The sequence below is a fragment of the Zonotrichia albicollis genome, chromosome 6 (genome assembly GCF_047830755.1).
Source record: "Zonotrichia albicollis isolate bZonAlb1 chromosome 6, bZonAlb1.hap1, whole genome shotgun sequence".
Taxonomy (NCBI): domain Eukaryota; kingdom Metazoa; phylum Chordata; class Aves; order Passeriformes; family Passerellidae; genus Zonotrichia; species Zonotrichia albicollis.
In genome coordinates this window covers 39,911,952-39,931,658 of record NC_133824.1, presented here as the reverse complement: position 1 = coordinate 39,931,658, position 19,707 = coordinate 39,911,952, and the positions used below count along the sequence as shown (strand labels likewise).

Here is a 19,707-nt window from a genome sequence, read left to right as displayed (position 1 = left end):
TATGTGATGCTGCCGGGTTAATTCCTTCCTTGGCAGGGCTGGTGTCCTGGTCTCTATGGGCTGGCAAGAGAAAATGCTAATGTCCCCAGCAGCTGCTGGAGAGATTTAAAGCAGGAGTGAGTGAGGGATGCTGCTGCAGGTCGGGGCCGCACGCAGCCGTGAAGGAGAGCGCAGCCCCGGATTGAGGAGCAGAGACCTTGGTGACTCCTGACTGGAAGATCTATGGCAAGCAGGCAGAGGCAGCCAAGCGGGCAGGGCCCCCTCCCCTGCTAGGAACAACGCTGAAGAGGGAAATAAATCACTGCAGTCTGACCCTGCTGCTACTGCAGCACTTCCCAGGGTCATTATGAAGAGGCAGATTTTGGAGAGGACGTGTGTTTGCCACTGAAACAGGCGGGAGCTCAGAGCCCTGCCCAATACTGCCTGCAGCTGCCTGTCACACTGCAAATCAGCACACCCTGACTTGAAAACACCCATAAATGAATGACAAGACCAGGACTAAAATACAGCCTATCAGCCCCTCTGACCCTTCATCTCATCTCATATGCCACAGCTGCCTCATCTTTTTCCAGCTGTAAGATGACCTCATGCCAAGGGGCAGCAATCACTGCAGACCAGCCATGGAGCTGGGAGAAGGCATCAGGATCCACCTTTGCACCCACCCTGAAAGCAGAGGTGAAGCAAGAGATGGGGAATGCAGACAGGCTGTCATGGGACACTTCATCATCTGCTGAGTGCATGGTTTAATCAGCAGGCTGTCTCTGGGCTGTGCCATAGTGAGATGTGGGGACAGATCATGAAGATGCTTCCCTGAAAGCATCATGAGATGCCACCTTCTTCCTGTCTAGGTCTCCACACCTTCATCCTGTCCCAGGCTTCATTTATCAGGGGAGCTATGGGCAGAAAGAGCTGCAGTCCTCCCTGCCTCCCACTCACTGGAGAGCATTTCCACACCAGATCAATCAGGGATCTGTTTGGCAGTGAAGTTTTAGATAGTGCAGTGTATGATGCACTGACAGTATCTCAGACATGAACAGCTCTATGATCCCTCATTCAGAGGTCAGTACTCTTCCCAGCCTCTCTTGGTTACTTCTTGCTGCCTTCCCTGCAGCAATACCTGAGGGGTCAAGGCTGTAGGCATTTCCATCCTAAGAAATGTGGGGGCTATAGCCAGCCCTTGTCCCAGGCTGAGGAAGGAGGTGACATGTCACAATGGCAATGCCCCCAAAGAGGGTACAGCCAAAATGATTCACATTGCACCACCCTGAACTGGCACAATAATTCCACTGGGACAGTGCTACCTCAGGCACAGCCCAGACCAGGCATCCCAGGATGCTCCGAGGTGAGGAGAGGCACAGAGATGAAGTTGTATCCCCTTTCCCTCCCCCTGTACCTGCACCAAGCTCACGTTGGCTGTGTCTGAGGCCTTGGTTTGATATCCTTCCCCATCACACCTCAAGCTCTGCAGCTCAAACACAAGTGCAGCTGGGTGGGCTCGGGGGATAACTCAGACAGGGTCACACTGTGTACAGTGCCAGGGGTTCCAAGCTGCAGGTTCAGATCCCTGTGGGACCAGTGGCATCTCTTGCAATAATGAGTGCATTCCTTCCCATGAGCTGGGACTCATGTCAGCCACATTGCAAGTGCTTTTGCACTCAGAGGCCACCCCCAGCTCTAGGAAATCTTGCAGGGACAATGCCACTGTCCCCATCTCCTGAGCTACACAGGAGAGAGCCGCCCTGCTTGGCGTGCAGGCATGGGGCTGTTCAGATAAAGGCAGAACTGACACAAAACTGGAAGTGACCCAAAGCCAGCCTTTTCTACATTTAACAAGTGTGACAAATGAGTTATCATCATCCCTTCCCCTGATGGACTGTCTTATCTGCAGGAAAATGGATGCTGGTTTAATGAACCAGGGGGAATATTGAACTGACTCAGCAGCACTTTTTGCATCTGTAACCCATCAGAGATGGAGAGAGAGGGTTACTATTAGCAGCATCATGTTTACTGTTTGTTACCCTTGTCGTAGGAGGTGAAATTCCTGCAGAGGTTGGAAGTGCACCCAGACACACCATGGACAAGAACAGGGTAGCAAGAAGGATGCTCAGCATCATGCTCAGCTCCACCACAGCCCTCGCCTTGGCTCCACCGGCAGCTCTGGGCTGTGGGGCAGCAAAACTCCTCTGCTCTCCCTTCCTCTCTCTTAGTGTTTCCCCTTTAATGGAGTCCCTCCAAACCCACAGCAGAAGGAAAGCACCTCCAAAACAGGGGAAATAAGGGGCACCCGTAGATTTCCAATCTTTTGGGGGAGAAAAAAAAAATTATTCATGCATGGGTCTTCCGAGTGAAGCAACATCAAGGTATTCAGCATTCATTTCTCATCTTGTCAGTGTCAGGGAACCCCAAATTGAGGCAGCAAAACTACATCCCCATATACTGTCAGGCAAGTGCATCCCAGATTGCACCAACTGTGCTGTTAAGCGAAAGAAAGGACTTTTTTGATTTTGAGGGAACAAGGGAAAAAAAAGCAGCAGCCAAATCCGACAGGTCCTCTAATTGCCTTTTTTTTTTTTTTTAATTTTGCAAGAAAATTCTGGAAGTTCGGGTTTTGCCAAGGCTGACACCCGCCGCGGCAGAAGGCAGGCTTTCAGGAGCTGCTTCTCTGCCTTTTCACTTCTGCCACTCACAACGCCGCGCCGCGCTCTCCAAATCGCACTTTTTTTTGGCTGCGAAGCCGCAGCCTCTGTTGCGCTCCGCCGCGGGAAGGAAAACTGTGAGGAGGGGGTGGAAGGGAGGAACAGCCGAACGCAGCTTGAGAAGCATCTTTTGAGATGGGGAAGAACTGACGGCCACGTTGCCATTTAAAGATTTAATTGTGCTCCTTCGGGAGCCTGACAGCTTGATGAGGATTGCTTTTTGGTTTTTGTTGAGCTCGGGGGGAGCGATTGTTCCCTGTTAGGCGACATCGTGCAATTCTGCCTAAAACACCTGCGCTGGTTTTGTGTCCCTGGTAGCTGAAAGGCGTTCAAAGGGGCGAGATTGGGGAAAGGCCAGCGAGGCTGGTGAGGGTCACCTCGTACGGAGAGGAGATGCTCGGGGCCGGGGCTCGTTCAGCCCCGCGATGGATGGCTGCGGGGGCAGCCTGGGGGCAGCGCCAGCGGCCGGGAGGAGGTGCCGGGGCAGGGAGCGGCGTGTCCGGGCCGGGCTGGGGCTGCCGGGCTGCGGCCCGCAGGCAGAGGGCTCTCTCGCACCGCGGCTGCAGCCGCCGGCAGCACGGCCCATCGCCGGCAGCCGGGAGCTGTGCCCCAGCAAGGAGCGCGGTCCATCCACGCTTCTCCGGGACCCCCGAGCCAACAGCCCCAGCCGCAGGCTGGCGCTGGATTGTGCAGGAAGCAGCTGTGAACTCAGGGTGGCTCCTAAAAGCAGCGAGAGCGGGTCCCCGTCCCTCCGCAGGATGTGCCCTCCGTGCCAGCCGGGAGGTGTGCGTCAGGCACGGGCACGGGGCACACTCACCTCCACGCTGGCAGGGAAGGGTGGCCGGGAGCCAGGCAGGGCGGGAGCAAACCCTGCCGTGCCTACGCGAGTCTCGGTGCCCGGCCGAGCCTCTGCCCCCGCTGCCACGCCGGGCTCGGGGATCCCTCCTGGACACAAGGGCCACCAAGGCAGTGTGCAGACAGCAGCCCATCGAGTCCTAGCTGGGGTGAACTGGATTGGGTTTGGCTGGTAAACACTACCCACATTTCTCCTTTAGTAATAAACATGAGATGGAGCTCATTCAAGTAAGGACACCCGCTGGTTCCTCTGCCTGGGATGAGCTGCCAGGCAGAGCACGGTGAGTCAGGCCTGGAGCAGCAATCGACCTGGATACCCAAATTGACTGTCAGAGAGAGATGCAAATGGCAACCTCTATTCTGCTCTGGGGTGTGTAATCCTCCCGCAAAGCTGACTATGCTGTAGCATCACAGCCCTGCTTCCCAGGCACTCCATGGGCCAGGAGGCAGAGTTATGCTGCCAGCAATAGCAACCCTCACCTCCCTTCCCAGCCATGCACTGATGTTCTGGGGGACCTTACCAAAGCCCTTTCATCCCCTTTTCCCCCTCCAACACTGTCCCATAGGTTGATGTCTTCTCAAAGGCAGAACTGCAGCCTTGCTGAGAGCCACCAGGTTCTGGGACCTTGGCACTGTGGGTGTCCTGTGATGGGTACAACTGCAGGAGTGCCCAGCTATGGCTGGCAAACACAGGGGAGAGCTGGACACTGATGGAGCTGCCCCTTCCCTCCTGTCCATGCCCTCCCTCATCCATGCACAGGTTGGACACTGAAGAGTGCCTGGCTCTGCAGGCAGACCACGGCGGTGCACAGCCCTGCCGGGGGGAGGAGGGGGAGGCACAGATGGCAGCAGATGCTCTCATCAGTGAAAATGATTGAAGCAAAACAAAAAAAACCCTAGCAACTGGTGAGCAGCCTAACAAAAACTAGCACAGGGGTACAGAGAAAGAGTCTGGAGCTGACAGACCCTTGCATGGAGCCTAGCTCCATGCTGCCTTCTGGCCCAGGGTAATGTTTTTCCTGTCTCCAGCTCACAAAGAAGAAAGACTATGCCTTGTCCCAGACCACTGGGCAGTGATTATTGTTTAAGATTTGGATACATTAAAATGAAATCATTTGGTTTCTCTCCCGTTCCCTTGTCCCTATCCTCTCTCTTGTCCTTTTCCCTCTGCCTTCAAATAAGTGAATATGACCCCTGATAGCTTGTAAGCACATCTAAGCCCCTCGCCCACCCTCACTACCCATGGCAAGTCTTAATGAGGGCCAACACGGCACACCATTTCAGCACTGGGGGCAAAGGAGCAGGAACGCTTCCTGCACCTGAGAGTGTTACTGTAAAGCAGCTCCTCTGTTGTGACAGCCTTGTGCCAGTGCAAAGGTCCTGCTCCTGCACCCCTCCCATCCCCTGACTTTGACCCATCATGCCAGCACGCAGCAGCCATGCCCCGTGTTTGGCACATGTCCACGCTCCTGCCCAGCTTTCCTCCAGTGTGCCAGGCCAGAGGGAATCAGAGGGACTTTATTCACTGTATGATGATTTACTTTTCCTTTTCCCCTTTGGCAGGAGTGCCTTGTGGCACAGTCAGAGCTACAGAATGAATGCTTCTGCAGCATGTGCTGAGCTGAATGGCACAGCACGCAGCCCTCCAGCCTGCTCCTTCTGCGATTAATTGCACGGGAGCTGCTCCTGCGCTGTGCACACACCGCCCTGCACACTGCCAGGGCTGGGCCACGCTGCACACAGGCAGATTCTCCTGTTGGGAAAATGGAGACAGATCCAGGGCAGCCCCTGTGTGAGAAACACACCTGCCTGGTGATGCTGTAAGTGCCTTTTGCTGCTTAAGCGTGTCAGCTCTCTTCACTATGAGTGACACCATTTGGGACTTTGCAGGAAGAAGGTGGCGTGCACAGGGATCTGTGTGTCCATCCCAGACACGAGGTGGGAGAGCTGGGACAGCATGGACAGGCACCAGAGACGGGAATGATGCCCTTCTCAAAGTGGATGTGGAGTTCACCACACCAACACATTTCTTTATGAACAGAACAAGGGATGCAAAGCCTGACAAGCCCCTTCCTCCAGCACCACACTGTGCCCCACTCCAGGACGTCACAGCAAGGGTGACACGCAAGCACATGGTGGAACCCACCAAGGCTGGAAGAAGCAGAGCCGTTCCAGCCCCAGGCTGACTCTGGCCTCAGCTATCAGCACAGTTTTGAGGTGCCAATACCCCCTGCAATGGGAACACAGCGTCTTGTGCCACAGCCAGCCCTGCTGAGCGAAGGTGATGGGATGCTGCTCAGCCAGTGGTGCAAGCAACTGCATCTAAATAACTAGGATAGGTTAAAAAAAAATTATTTGGCCATTTAAAGAAATTGCAAGTTGACAAAAGTCTCTCTTTTTTTGATGGATAAGAAAGTTGGTTTGGCAGCAATTCCTTTTTCCTAGTTTTAGTTTCCTTCATGATCAGGTTCCAATTTTAATCCCTGCAGGATGCATGCACAAGGCTCTGCTGCACTCTTCTGCACTTGGCCTGCCATGGCAATTAGGGGGCCTGGAAAACGTTTTAGCAAGAACTATTACGTGTACAAGCATAACTTGCATTTGAAACATGTAGCTGGGATGCAATCTATCTTTGGATGTGCCTGAAATCTGGGAGAGAGGAAAAACCTGAGCGGGGTGAATTAATTTTTAAGTGCTTTACCTGAAACAGAGTGCTTTCCTTTATCCATAAGCACCTTGCTGTGTAATTTTTGCTCAGCTGGTGATGGCTGTGACGAGAGGGGGGTGTGATGGTCCTGGGGCTGAGACAATAGATTCACATCTGGTGGATGGAGCTTAGAGACGAGCCTGCTTTGTTCTGCCTGCCTTACCATTACAGCATTGCCCTGGCTCTCCCAGCTTAATTTCCCCTGGGGAAAACAGGGGTGATAGGGATGACCCGAGCCATGCAGAGCTGACCAGGTGTGCTCGCAGCGCTGCCCTCGCTCGGGCTGGCTGCCCACTTCCATGCAGCCGTGGGCCCGCACCCAAGCGCCAGAATATCAGGTTGAGCAGGACTGGGATCCAAACAGGGTTAGCTCCCAGCTTTGGGAGGCAGGTAGGTTTTGCAAGCCTCAGTTGACGCCTGCTCCCGGCCCCTGCGATCCCGGGAGCAGTTTAGCAGCAGTGAATCATTTGTTTTGGTTTCTCCCCACCAGGCGCTTGGCGGCAGCGCCTCTCGCAGAAGCAGTGGGCGTGGGAGAGATGCAGGCTCGTGGGCTGGAGCCACTCCCGTGGCCGTGAGAACCCGTGTCCCGCTGGTCCCCAGCCCGCTGGAGCTGCTCCTCCTGTTTGCTGCCAGTGGGGATTTGTGTGGGGCAAATCTCCTGTGTCTGCATCAGCCAGGGATGCAGCAGGGGCACCCACGGATTAGCTGGGGAGAGCTTGCCAGGGATGAAGGCTCAAGAGGGAGCTCAGCTTGGTCTCTTGCTGGAATGTACAGTTCAAGGGTGTCCCTCAGGACACTCCATCCTCATCACCTCCCCATCCCTTGCCTGCTGCAAACTCGACGTACCTCTTACATCTGCTTCCCACTCTCTCCCCTGTGCCATGCCACTGGACAGACAGGGAACAATCTTCCTGACAGCTCATCTGGGATGTGCCAGGTCCAGTATTGGAAACATTGATTTTAACTGGAGTTTGGAAAAAAACCTGTTTAAATCCTCTTCCTTCAGCAGATTTTGTGAGGTCATGGCTCTCTGCCTAGATAACAGCTTTTATGAGGAAGCTTTGGGATTTTCAGGCTCATTCCTTTCCCCCTCTTTTTTCCTGCTTTGCTCAAGAAAAGGAGCGTTGGGTAGGGGAGGAAACAGCCCGAAGCTGAGGTAAGAGAAGGTTTTCCCCAGGTTTTCTCTGGTTTTCCCCATCTGGGTGCTTTGCATGGCCACAAGGAGGGATCTGGGCAGGAAAACCAGCAGGAAAGGCTCTGTTTCAGCCATGCCGGTCATGCTGCTGCTCCAGCTCCCACCAGGACCAAGCGTTCTCATGCCACTAAAGCAGCGAGTGCCCATGCTACCCCAGCATCTTGCCACTCATTATGATAACTGGGCTGAAACCCATGAGTTTAGGTAGAATATCCCTCATTTTGTAAAAGTTTCCCTGCTGACAGCTTTGGGTGAGCTGATTTTCTGCGCTTAGGAGAAGGGCATGAACTCAGCGTTGCTTATGCAATGGGGAGACTTTTTAGCATCCCCGGGGTTTATACCTCTGGTGCTTTATGAGAAATGACATTTCTGGGAAAGATTTTGCCGCCAGTTACTGTGGGAGCTCGACGTTCCTGAGCAAGCTGCCGGCCGCGTGTCTGGAGACATGAGAGTTAATTTTAAAACATCCGGCATCCGTATCGGCAGGGAGGAAGGTTCCCTTCATTTCCTAAGAACCAGCAAAACCTAAGCTCCTAAACCCTAATCCCTCTCTAAGCTGGAGCTGCCACACCAGGGCCAAGGGCAGAGAAGAGCCCCTGCCGTGTAACCAGGCCAGTTCTTTGGCAAACCCGCAGCAGGATGGGGAGCTCTGAGCTCCAGGATGGGGATGGAGCCCACTCCATCCATCCAGAAACTGACCCGTGGGACAGACTCCTCCTGCTTTTTGGTCACACTTCACCATGCCGCCCTCCAAGACCGCGCTGTCCCTACGCCTGTCCTTCTGCAGCTTGGGCACCCCATGGTGGATGAGTCCCGTGGGGCGCCCCGCAGGTCCCGGCTGCTCCAGCTCAGCAGGCAGAGGGGTGACAGGCGGCAGGGATGGCCCAGCTGCGGGAGCGCTCTCGGCTCAGCCTCGCAGCGCCAGGCAGCCCGGGAACCATCCGTGACCCAGAACCGCACGGCAGCGCGCTCTCCGCCAGGAGCGGCACGGCTCGGGGGTGTCCCAGGCTGGCGGGTGCACCCGGTTAGAGCCCGGCCCGCTCTGCCCGGGCCCCCGAGCCCTCAGCGGCGCCGGCCCCGGGGCGCAGCGCCCGCTCCCTGCGCGCCGCTCCGCGCCCGCGGGGCTGACGTCACCCTGCCCTGCGCCGCCCGCGCTGATTGGCTGCGGGTGACGTCAACGCTGTCTCTTTTTTTTTTTTCCCCTTCTTCTTTTTTTTTTTTTTTTTTTTTTTTTTTTCCCTTTCCCCCGTCCCCCCCCCGCTCGCTCCCGAGGCATGACCTCATCGCCGGCGCATTCCCGGCGGCGCGCGGAGCGGCGCGGAGCAGCGCGGAGCAGCGCGGAGCGGGCCCCCCCCGCCCGCCCCTCAGGGCATGCGGGCCCTGCGGCGCCGGCAGCGGCCGCGCCAGCGGACAGCCCGCGGAGCGGAGCGGGGCGGCCGCCGAGCCCGCCGCGCCGGGTCAGTGCGCGTCCCGCCGCGTCCGCGCCGTGGCCGTGCGGGACGGGGCCCTGCGCCCCGGGGCAGGCGGGGAGGGGGCGCGGGGGACGGTGCGGGGCGCCCGCGCAGTGTGGGGAGCGGAGCCGGCATCGCGCCCTGAGGCGGCGGGCAGCGCGGCAGCATGTGCCCGTGTATGTGCGTGTGTGTGCAGTGGAACAGCGCTTCGCGGCCGTGAGCGCTGGAACAGCTCTGGTGCGAGCGAGAATGATGCGTGTGAAGTGCCGGGGCTGGGAAGGGAGCAGCCCCACGGCGGGGATTGGGGAAAGAAGCGGGGGCTGGGGGGGGGGGTGGGGGGTGGGCTGGCGCTCCGCGGCCGCGCATGTCGGGGATGCTGCGCTTGTTTTCGGGCGGGGGGGCGCTGGAAATCCCACCCTGCCTCGGCGGTGCGCGCTTGCCGGGCGGCCGTGGTGCAGGTGAGGAGGGGGCTCGGGAAGCTCCGCGGAATCGCCGCTGTCCTGCCGGGCCGGGGGTCGCGGGTGGAGGGGCTTTCTGGCGGGGCTGAGGGCTGGTGTTTGGGGAAGCGGTGTTAACAGCGCTGTGGTTTTTCTGATGATGAAAGAGGTTGGAGTGTCGCCCTGTGTCCTTGGCGTTTAAACGAAGCCGGCATGTGTTCAGCAGCGGGGGTTTTCATGCAAGACTTCGTTGCTGCGGCTCCAAAGGCGCTGCTCGCGATTAACGAGTTAAGCTGCTCGTTTATGAAAATCCACTGCACCTCCCCTAATGTGCCTGGACCGATTGATCACCCCCCACACACCCTTAATCATTATATAGTGGTAAATGTTGCTTTCTGTGCTGAGCGTTGTTTGTTTTTAAAGATTCCTGTTTATTTCCCATATTGATAAATAAGTTCCTTCTCCTTCCTGCTCCCCCCTCCCTTTTCTCCTCCCCCAGAATTAAATTCCTGAGCAACAGCAAAAGCTGATGTCAGTGCTTCAGCTTGCATTGGGGGAGCTCTGTGCACAGGTCAGTAATTTGCGGTTTCGTTGGAAGGAGGAACGCGGTGCAGTGCTGTTCTGATAGGGATATTTGGATTTTTCTAGGCATGGATGCGTTTATCCCTCGGATTGCGGTAGCTATCCACAGCTCCCTGCTGGGAGCTAGGTGCTGCATAAGCATATGTAGGAGAGACCATCCCTGTCCCAAGCAGCTGGCGATGACGAATGCGTTGGGAATGGTTGCCAGAGGTTCCATCTCCCTGTGATCTGGGCGAGTAAGGCAGACCCTCTCCTGCAGGAAAGAGCGAGGATATCCGAGCAGGTAGCGCTGAGGATTGCACCTGGCAGTGCAGGGGCCATGATAACCTTGAGAGCAGCTTGCCCGTGGAGTGGTGTTTGACATTGGCTTGCATTGTCTCATCCCCCCGCGCTGAGGCAAGGGCTGGAGGCACGGCTGCCTGCGCCCAAAGGCGGCTGTGGGGACCTTTGTTTTCGGGAGGAATCGGTGCTTTTGGGTCTGGCCCTGCCTCTGTGTGCCTCTGCTGGCGCTGTCGGAGGGCGGCTGTGCCGGGAGGACTCTCTCTGCAGAAGAGGTTTGTTGGGGTTTGGGTCTGCATGGCGGTTCCTGCACTCGCTTTGATTTTGCTTGTAACAGCTCCCGAAACGAAATAAGCTGTGCCACCAAGAAAATCCTCCTGACCATAGCGTATTTGGGATTTTAAAACACCCTCAAGGACTTTGCCGGTGTCTTGTCCCAAATTTTGCATGGCACAGCCACAGTGGCAGAGCCTGGATGTGCAGGATTGTCTAAATGGCTGGGACAAGAGTAGACAGGCGAGAGTGTAGCAGCACAGGGATGCCCACATGCCTCTTTGCAATGGCAGCACGCAGATATTCCTGCCCTTGGTCTATTGGCAGCACAATTGAGAGGCTCAAACCTGAGGCTGGAAGGTTTCCAAGCAGAGATGTCAGCAGCTCACACCAAAAGTCTTCTAACCCAAGTCTTCCTCCCGTGGCTTTCAGTTGTCCTTGCTTAGACATAAGGCAAGCAGAACCTGGATCTAGCATTGTTCTTTGAAGTCTATCCTCAGCTAAGCTTGGGAGAGCTGAGCAAAGTGGCCAGAGTCCTTAGGAGCATTCACTGGGGACTCTGCATGGAGATTATTCCTGCAAATACTGCACCATGTTTGTCTGCAGTGTGTTTTTGCTGGGTGCCAGGTACCTCACTGAGAAAGCCACTGAGCCTTTGGAGAGCTTATATTCACCTAATATTAAATGCAACGTCACTTTTACTACAAAAACACCCCCGAGGGCTGGGTAGGACTAAGCAGTATTGTCTGTCCCCTGCTGCCAAATTGGATTTAAGAGGTGGGAGAAAACTCTCTTCTCTCCTGTGCAACCCTGTTCTCCCCTAGGAAATCTCCACATGCTGGAAACTTCCCAAAGGCTGGAAATCCATTGTGCCTCTGGATTTGTGAAGTGACTTCTCTTGGCATGAGTATGAGTGAGTCCCCATTCCATCCCTACCCCATACCTCTGCATCAGCTGCTGTAATCTGCATGGGGGATGAGGGTTTTTCCTCTTTGGATTTGCTTCCTTTCATTTAAACAAGGCTTTTCTTGGGGATCAGAGGTTCATTTCTGTGGTGCACAGCTCAGCTCCCAAAGCCCTGGGCACAGTCAGGTGCAGAGCATGTTCACACTATCCAGGATGGGAGGAGGAAAAGGAGGTGCTCCAGCATTTGGCAGCCCTGATTTATGGTGCAGGCTCATAGGACACTGCCATCATACTGAAACTGTGCCAGCAAACTGAATCTGGTGGAGAAGGAGGCGATGAAGAGAAGGAGCTTGTGGCTGCTGACCCCTCTTTCCCAGTAGGACAGCCAGGGAGAGTCTGTAGCCTGTTTTACCCTCTGCCATGTGTTTCACGGCAGTGTTAAGGGGGAGGTGGTTGCAGAAATTCCCAGGTGCACACGGTCTCTGGGTCTCCTTGCACTCTTTTCCTTGCTGCTATGCAGAGAAACTCCTGCAGCCAGAGCGGCAATGCAGTCATACTGTGGGGAAAGCTTTGACACTCCTCTGCATCCCCATGCCCTCTGGGTTTTAAAACCTGTTTTTCAAGCCTTACATTTCTTCTCTGAAGATACACCTGTCCCGCCTGATGCCAGTGGGAAGGAGCACCTGACGTAATTGGAAGGGAGATGAGTGGCCTGGGAGCATTCATCAGATAAGAAGCTAAACAAGCTCTGTGCTCAAGATTTTCTCAAGCTTGCTCAGGAGACCTGGGTGTACTTCAGGATTATAAGGCAGCCAGGGGAGTGTGAGGGAGGCTAAAAACTGACTGTGCCAGGATGCCGTGCACTGCTAGTTTCAGGGCTGCTGTCAAAACCAGGCAGAGCTTGTGGTGTGATCAGTGGTAGAGCAGGCTCCTGCAGGGACAGTGAGTGCTGTAGTGCACCCCAGTGATGGCTTTGCCTGCTCATCTGATGGAGGGGGAGACCGTGACATGTGTCCCACCCCCATGGCACAGTTGTTGTGCCAGAAGTGGGCCAGAGCTGAGACCATGGTGGAACATACCAAGCTCTGGTCATGGTCAGTGCCTTGGTCACCCTGTCTCCTCTTTAGGGTGAGGACATGGAGAGGAAAACATCTCTTTCTCTTCTGAGAGATGTTTCTAGACTTTTTGCCCCAAACCTTTGGGTCCATGCTGTCCAAGACACTCCTTTGGTTCTCAACAATCTCCTTTCAAGAAAGGAGATTAAGAGTAAGGTGGGCTATGCTGGGGTACTGTGCACAGCACAGAGCCCTGCTCAGACTGTGCTGCAGACTGCCATGACTCTTGTAGGATGGCCAGCTCCACTTCTCTGCTATTTGGATCTTCCTCTGGGGCTTTCTAGACCCAGCTGGACAAGTTAATCTAGGCTGATGTGCAGGAGGCTTCTTTCCTTGCTTTGCCCAGGGCTTCTGTGGGGTTGGTTGTGGTGCTTTGGATCTCCAGTTTCCCAAAGCAATGGGTATTATTTGCATGATGTCATGGAAGGATCAGCATTTCAGAAAAAAGGTGAAGTGGTAGCACAGGCTGGGTTCAGAGGAGAACCTGGAGGTGCTCACTGGAAGCAGATCCAGTACATAGAGTCTCCTGTTGTAAACAGGACAGAAATGTAGGGGCTGTGTGCACTAAGCCTAAACTTAAGAGACTCCCAGGAACCTATCTGGGGCCAGAAATCCTTCTTTGATTTCCTCTTTTCTTCACACTCCTCTTAGGCCTTTCTCCATGCTGTTTTTTGTGTGTGGAAAGAGCATATGGTTCCCTAATATGTGCATATATGTCTTGTTTGCCTTTACTGTGTTTCCTTTAAATAAAGCCTTTTCTTGGGTCAGAGACTTTGTGTTCTTCAGGAATTTCTCCAGAGTCCTTCAAGGCCCTCTAGCAATTTGCAAAAGGGGCTCTCTGTGCAGGGTTTTTGCATGCTGAGTTACGGGGGGAATTTTTTCTGAGTCCACTGATGACTGGGAACAAGACATTTGGCAACAGAAGGGCAAGACAACCCGTTCTGGTGTTGATGCTCGTTCTCCTTTAAGGGAGAGAGGGGTTGGACCAGCTGAACCACTGAGGTCCCTTTAAGCCTAAATTATTGCATGACTAGTCCATAAATACCCACCGCCCTGCTTCTCCCAGGCTTTTGTAGGATACCTGTTATTAGGCAGTGCTGGTGAGGGGACATGAATGAGGTGGACCACTGCTTTGATCCTGCATGGAGGCCCCAGTGACAGCATGACCCTGGCATGCTGTGCCCCACCACGTCCTCCAGCCCTGCTAATGATGCAGTGCGTCTTTCCGGCCCGTCTCTGTCAGCCCGCATTACTCATCCGGCACCACGGAGGTGCGCAGTGTGCCTGCATCCCCGCTTTTCAGCTCGCCTCTTTTCAGCTCTTTAATAGGGGATTTAGTTCTCTGAGGAGCTCTGCTGTCTACAGCTAACACATGGTAATTCAGCTGATGCAGCAGAAGCTCGGGGAGAAATTTCAGTCTATTAGGGCACTGCAGGCTTTTTGCATCGAGTAAGTCAAGCCCTTTCCACACGTTAAACCTGTGCCTGCGTGAATCACGCGTCTCCCATTGAAATCCAGACCCTCCAGACAAAGAGGGTCCCTCCATCTCTGCTGAAAAGAAGCAATCAAGAAGTGTCTACAACATCTGATTGTTCTTGCGTTGCCTCTAACAACCCTCATTTCCAAGCTTGCAATGGCAGCCTGGTCCTCCTCGAGCCGTGGCTTGAGTGCAGTTATTCATGCCATCCTCGCTGCCTTGGCCGGCAGCCCTGCGTGGGGAGCGGACGGGCGCAGCCCGAGCCTCGCTCGGCACTTGAGGCTGCTGAGTGGAGGGCTGGTGCAGAGAGGGTGCCAGCGCTGCTGCCTGGAGCCTGCCCCTGAGAAGCCACTTTAACCACTCTGCTGCTGTCGGGCACCTCGCAGAGATGTCCCCACTGGCTCAGCAGGGCTGGCACCCAGAAGCCAGGGAAGCCTGGGCCTGTCCTGTACACCTTACCTGCTGCTCACGTCAGGTCAGGTCTTCTGGTGGAAAGTCAGAAGGATGCAGCAGGGCAGGAAGGTGACCCAGGGCAGGAAGGTGACCCAGAGGGATGAGCCTCCAGCCAAAACCGAGCCAGGGCCTCTGAATTGCTCCGTGGGGTGGTGAAGAGACAAAATGCCTCCCACACATCGAGGGAAGTTGACTGCTGCAAAAAAACCCGAATGCAAATCTCTGACTGGGCAGAATCTCCCCAGACACATCCTTTTGTAAAGCACTCTCATTGTACCGTTAAAAATAGATCGACGCATTCTCCGCTTGCTTGCTGAATGCTGATGCCTGTTAATTCTGTGTCACCCTCACAATCCCTTCTGCTTTGAGCTTGGCTGCCTCTTTGTCTGGCACCTGAGCAAGGTTCATTCAGCAGTACCTGATGCAAAGACAAGGGTGAGCTCTGTTGGAGTCCAGCAGCACAGGTGGGAAGGTGAGGGTGTCTGAACTGGTCTTAGCTGGGGTCAGCCAGCCCAAGAGGAGCAGGGCTTGGTGTGATCACCCCAGCTGTCACTTGCCGGCTCAGAAGCAGGGCTGAGTGAGACCTGCTGGCATGGAGATGAGTTGGAGGATGTTTAATCTCTGGGTGGATGTCATGATACATCTCTGGGTTTTTTTTGAAACTGGGGTTAAAGTGCACATATACGTCATGCTTAACACCTGCCTGGAGTTGGTGAGGGGAATATTGCTGCCTGTTTCCTCCAGCAAATGAGTCCATGTAGTTTGCCACCCACAGCGGCAGTGATAGTATGAATGCAGAGAGAAGACCCATGTTACAAAGTGCTGCAATACCCTGCTCTCAGTCAGGAGGCCAGGCTGCAGGATTTATTTCATACATGAAGAGCTGTGGCATCTGACCAGCAAGCCGTGGCTCAGCACGGTGGTGAGGATGGAGGAAGACCTGCAAATCACTTTGTTTCACCCCTGTGTCACCTCAGATTAAGAACAAAACCAGCTGGTGATGAATCATGGCCCCCAAGGGAAAAGGAGAAGAGCAGGGCAGGAGCATTATCTTGGGCTTTGCCTGTCTTGTGTGTTTTTTATTAGAGAAAGGTTATCCTCCAAACTCAAGAGCTGGTGCCTCCTTGTTAGGGCTGTGGTAGAAAGTAGAACCTGAGCTGGCACGTGCTAATTCATCCCAAAGCCGTGAGCAATTTGGCTATTGTATGCATATAGAGAATTCAGCAAGCCATGAAGCCATGAAGGTCAGAAAACTCTTGTGGAATGTATTTGCTGGCCTGGGGAATGTCTCATCCCTTGGAAAACCAACATAGCCCCTTGCAACTGCATTGAATTCTGGATCTTGTAGGGAGATTCACAGTTTTGTGGGAATAGGGAGGCATAACTGTGGGCATTGGCTTTTTCTGGCTGCAAACCTGTGCTGGGATCTGCACCTCAGTTTGCACTGGTATCACCAGAAACTGCAGACAGCCTGACAGAAAAGAACATCATTGTTCTTCAGGGAGGCAGGGCTCCTATTTGTCATTTGAATATGGCGGCCCAGTGATACTGCAGAGACATTAGCCACTGTAATTAGTCACTGCACAGGGCAGTGACTGCCCCTGTGTGTGCTGGGTGCTCGCTTTGGCCTCACCTGTGACTGTCCCCAGCACTCTGCTGAGATGGACAAGTCCCTGTCACTGGGGATTGTGCTTAAGAAGTGAAATGCTATATTTATCTGCAGCTTTGGAGAGCTACAGCTTAATCCTGTGCTTTCTTTCACTTGGTGTGTAGGTGTTGTGGGACAATAGGACCCAGGTCCTGGAGACCCTTTCTCCAGGAGAAAACTGCACATGCACCCAGCAGGTGTTTATGGTGTTTATTGCCTTGGGATGAGAGAGGCAGACCAGCCCTGCAGAACTATCTCACTGCATACCTTTCTGGCTGCCTCTGTCTGCTCTTGTTGTAAAAAGGCAAGGAAGCACCTTATCCCCAGGATGAACCTGCTGGGCTCAGGGGTCATGCAGCACATGATGGGATACCAGGCAGTGGGCAGCAAGGGCCCTTGAAGATCAGCAGGACTAGGTTTCTCTTCTCCACCATGACATGTCCTCAGTGATGTGTGCCAAGCTGCTCAAAGCAGAAGGTGCTTTTAGGTCTGAGAATGTGGCCAGCTCTCAGCTTGGCAGGATGAGACTGGAAATGAGATAGCTTTGATATTAGAAAGCAGTGTGCTAGGGAGCAGTATCCTCAGCGTGGGCAAAGGTGGTGATGAAATGGCTGGCTGGTGGATGGATAACCTTTGGTCTTGACTTTTGTAGGCTTTCAAATGAAAGCTTGTGTTTATACTAAGGGGGAAAACCATATAAATCAGGTTAAAAGCACAAGTCTAAGAGGAGGAGATACTGCCCTGGTCATCTAGACTCCAGCCAAATTCCTTTCCCTGCTGTCCCCGTTGGCTTTTCCTGACTGGATCTCCAGATTGACTACCATGACTGCAGTCAGAAATTTTTCTAGGAGTTGCCAGTCTATAAATCCTTAACTTCAATTTTTTGGTGGAAACAGGCTGGGAGGCAATTACATTTGCAGTCATAACCCATCCAAAGCTGCTGGCACAACATCATGTGGTGAGAGAGGATGAAGGACCCCTTTGCTTGTCTTAACTGCAGCCAGGAGAGCCAGTCTGCCTTGTGGGCTGAGGGTGCATGGGAAAGACTCCCTGGCAGCTAGGAACAGCCTGTCCCCTTTCCTTTTCTCCCTGAGCTGTCCCATGCCACCGGCCATGTACCCAAGGCTGAGCACCCCCACACTGGCACTGCCACGTGGCTCCACGCCACGTCCCTTGTCCGGTGTGACTGCACCATCTGGCACTTTGCTGAAGGACATCCTGGCCCTTCAGCCACGTCCTCTGGTGGAAAACACCTTGTGGGTGCAGGGTGCAGGTGGGAGAGCAGTGGGAGATGCAGGGAGGCGAGTGGGTGCTGTTTGGCTGCATGCAGCTCCTTGCAGGGCTCCCTGGCATGCTGCTTCCAGCCTACAGGAATTGAAAGGAGACTGCAGTGTAGAACGGAGGAGAAAAAATTAAAGAAATCATGAGATCAGCGAGCTTGAAATGCTGGCAAAAGTGCAGTGGCTGCCTCCGGGTGATATGCTGTGGGAAAAAGAGAATGCTGCCCTTTCCCTCCTTCCTGAAGTGCTCTCTGCATGGAGAGGCATGCGCAGGAGCTCTTGTCCCAGGAGGAATGTGCCTGGGGTGAGCAGGGATCCAAGATGGGGCTGTAAGATCAGTGTGGATGAGGCTGTGGGGGAGTCCTGTGTCTGACATGTGGGTGGCAGGGGTTAGGAAAGAGCAGAGGATCTCACCTTGGCTTAACTGGCACCAGGAAAGTCATTGCCCATCTCCCCTACATCCTCATACTGTGGGGCTTGGGAGATGTCGTTCCTCCCCATCCTTGAGATTCACCAGGAAAAGGTGGACAAGCAGATTCTGTGTCTGAGTTAGTGGATGTGGTTAGTGGTGTTTCCCAGCCTCCTTTTAAAGAGCAAAGGAAAAAAAAAAACCACACCACTCCATTTTTCCATAGTCAAGCAGAGAAATCTTTTGTGCTGCCTCTTAAAGGGACCTTGAGTAACTGCTGAGAAATCGTCATCAGTTACATCACCTCCAAAACGGCTGCTGCAGGCACCTGACAGCTTTGTCCCGCTGTTACTCTGGGGAATCATTATGCTCCAAATTCCTCGCCCTTGGAGAAAGCCTGCATGGCTCGCCGGGAGGGAGGAGCCGCTGCGCAGTTTGTGATGCTGTGAGTGGCAGAACAGGATCGGGAAGAAGGGCTGAGGTTCCCAGCAGATGGGGTGGAGTAGGGGACACATCCTGGAGTTCCCTAACCCCATCCCATTGGCGAGGCTGGGTTCATCAGCCCGTGCAGGACCCGAGCATCTTTCTGGGAATGAGCTGAGGGCGCTGCAGTGGCATCGCCTCGGGCCGGAGCTGCCGTTGCCTGGCAGCTGCGGGTTTCCAGGGAAACCAGAGGTGCTAACTTGTTAATGAGCCCCGCGTCCCTGATTGCTGTTGCAAAATAATAATAATAATTAGTAATGGTCCTGTGATTTAGGAATCCCTCAAACAGTGTGAGCCAGCCGAGGGGAGCTTGCTAAATGCTGAAGCACTTGAAAGAAATGAAGGGATGAGGACGGAAAAAGGGTGTGGGGCTTGGAAAAAGCACCGTGGTTTGCATCTTAGGAAGTGTCTGGAGAGCTGGGATCCGGTGGGGTCCTGCCAGCATCCCAGCAGTGAGCCTGAGGCTGGTGCAGGGCTGACCTGGATGGATGGATGGATGGATGGATGGATGGATGGATGGATGGATGGATGGATGGAGGAGCCCTGGCCAGGCTCACAAGGCACAGATATTTCCCCCAGCCCCCAGGGCTGCAAGAGGAAAAGCCAAATCACATAGGTCAGTGCCACTGAGTCCCTGGTGGAGGTGGCAGTTTTTCAGGAGTGGCTGCTTTCAGATTACTGGGGACAAATAAACAAATGTTTGCCTGTGGTGCTCTTATCCCTTGGTAAACTCAAGGTGGAGACACCATCAGAAGAGTGTGCTCCTGGGATGAGCATCACATGGAATTTGCTGTGGCTGCAGTCCCACAGGCACGATGGGAATGTGTTCCTGCAGCAAGGCTGGCTTCCTGTGGCCGTGGGGGGAGCATCTCCTCGGTGGGGCTGCCTGTGGAGGGTGGAGCTCTCCAGGACACAGCACTGGCTTGGTGCTAGGAGCGGACATGCTGGTTAGGGAGGTTTGGGGTTGCTGTAGAGACCTGCTGCCCTTCCAGCTGATGTCTCCAGTAAAAGAGGAACCAGATCTGCGCCTTTCCCATACCACATCTCTCAGCTGGGGCCTTGTGCAAGATGAGCAGTTAGGGAAGTGGCCTCCATCTGGGTTGGGCCAGCACAGGGATGAGTTCTGCAGTCTCTCATGCCACATGGACAGACTCAGGCTGTATCCTGGATTTTCTTGCTCTCTTGCCTGGCCTGCCCAGAAGAAGGTCACAGCCAGGCTGAACACTGGCATGCTGTGTGCACCTCTGCCATGCTTGTGACTCGTGTGGCCAGCTCCCCTCACCTACACACGCATCTGTGGAGGTGACACCAGGGACAGAGTCCCATTGAGTTGGCCCAGCCCTCTGCTAATCTCTGCCCATCTTTCTGCCCTCAGCCGAAGTGTGGCCTCTCCTGCTGGCTGTCCCCATTCAGCTAAGCCATGTGCCCATCTCCTCATTACAGGCACTCCAGGGAGAGGTG

General features: G+C 54.5%; 1 protein-coding gene across 4 annotated transcripts in view; it reads left to right on the top strand.

The window, feature by feature from the left end:
- Positions 1 to 8,708: 8,708 nt before the first annotated feature.
- Positions 8,709 to 19,707, top strand: part of DUSP8 (dual specificity phosphatase 8) — a 47,068-nt gene continuing 36,069 nt past the window's right edge. The window contains exon 1 of one of the 4 annotated variants that reach the window (XM_074543305.1): positions 8,709 to 8,910. The gene's annotated coding sequence lies outside the window, so the exon portion shown is untranslated. Of the gene's footprint in view, positions 8,911 to 9,224; positions 9,363 to 9,541; positions 9,913 to 9,995; positions 10,207 to 19,707 lie in introns of those variants that run through there. The other 3 variants (XM_074543306.1, XM_005486552.4, XM_074543307.1) reach the window with 3 other exon arrangements.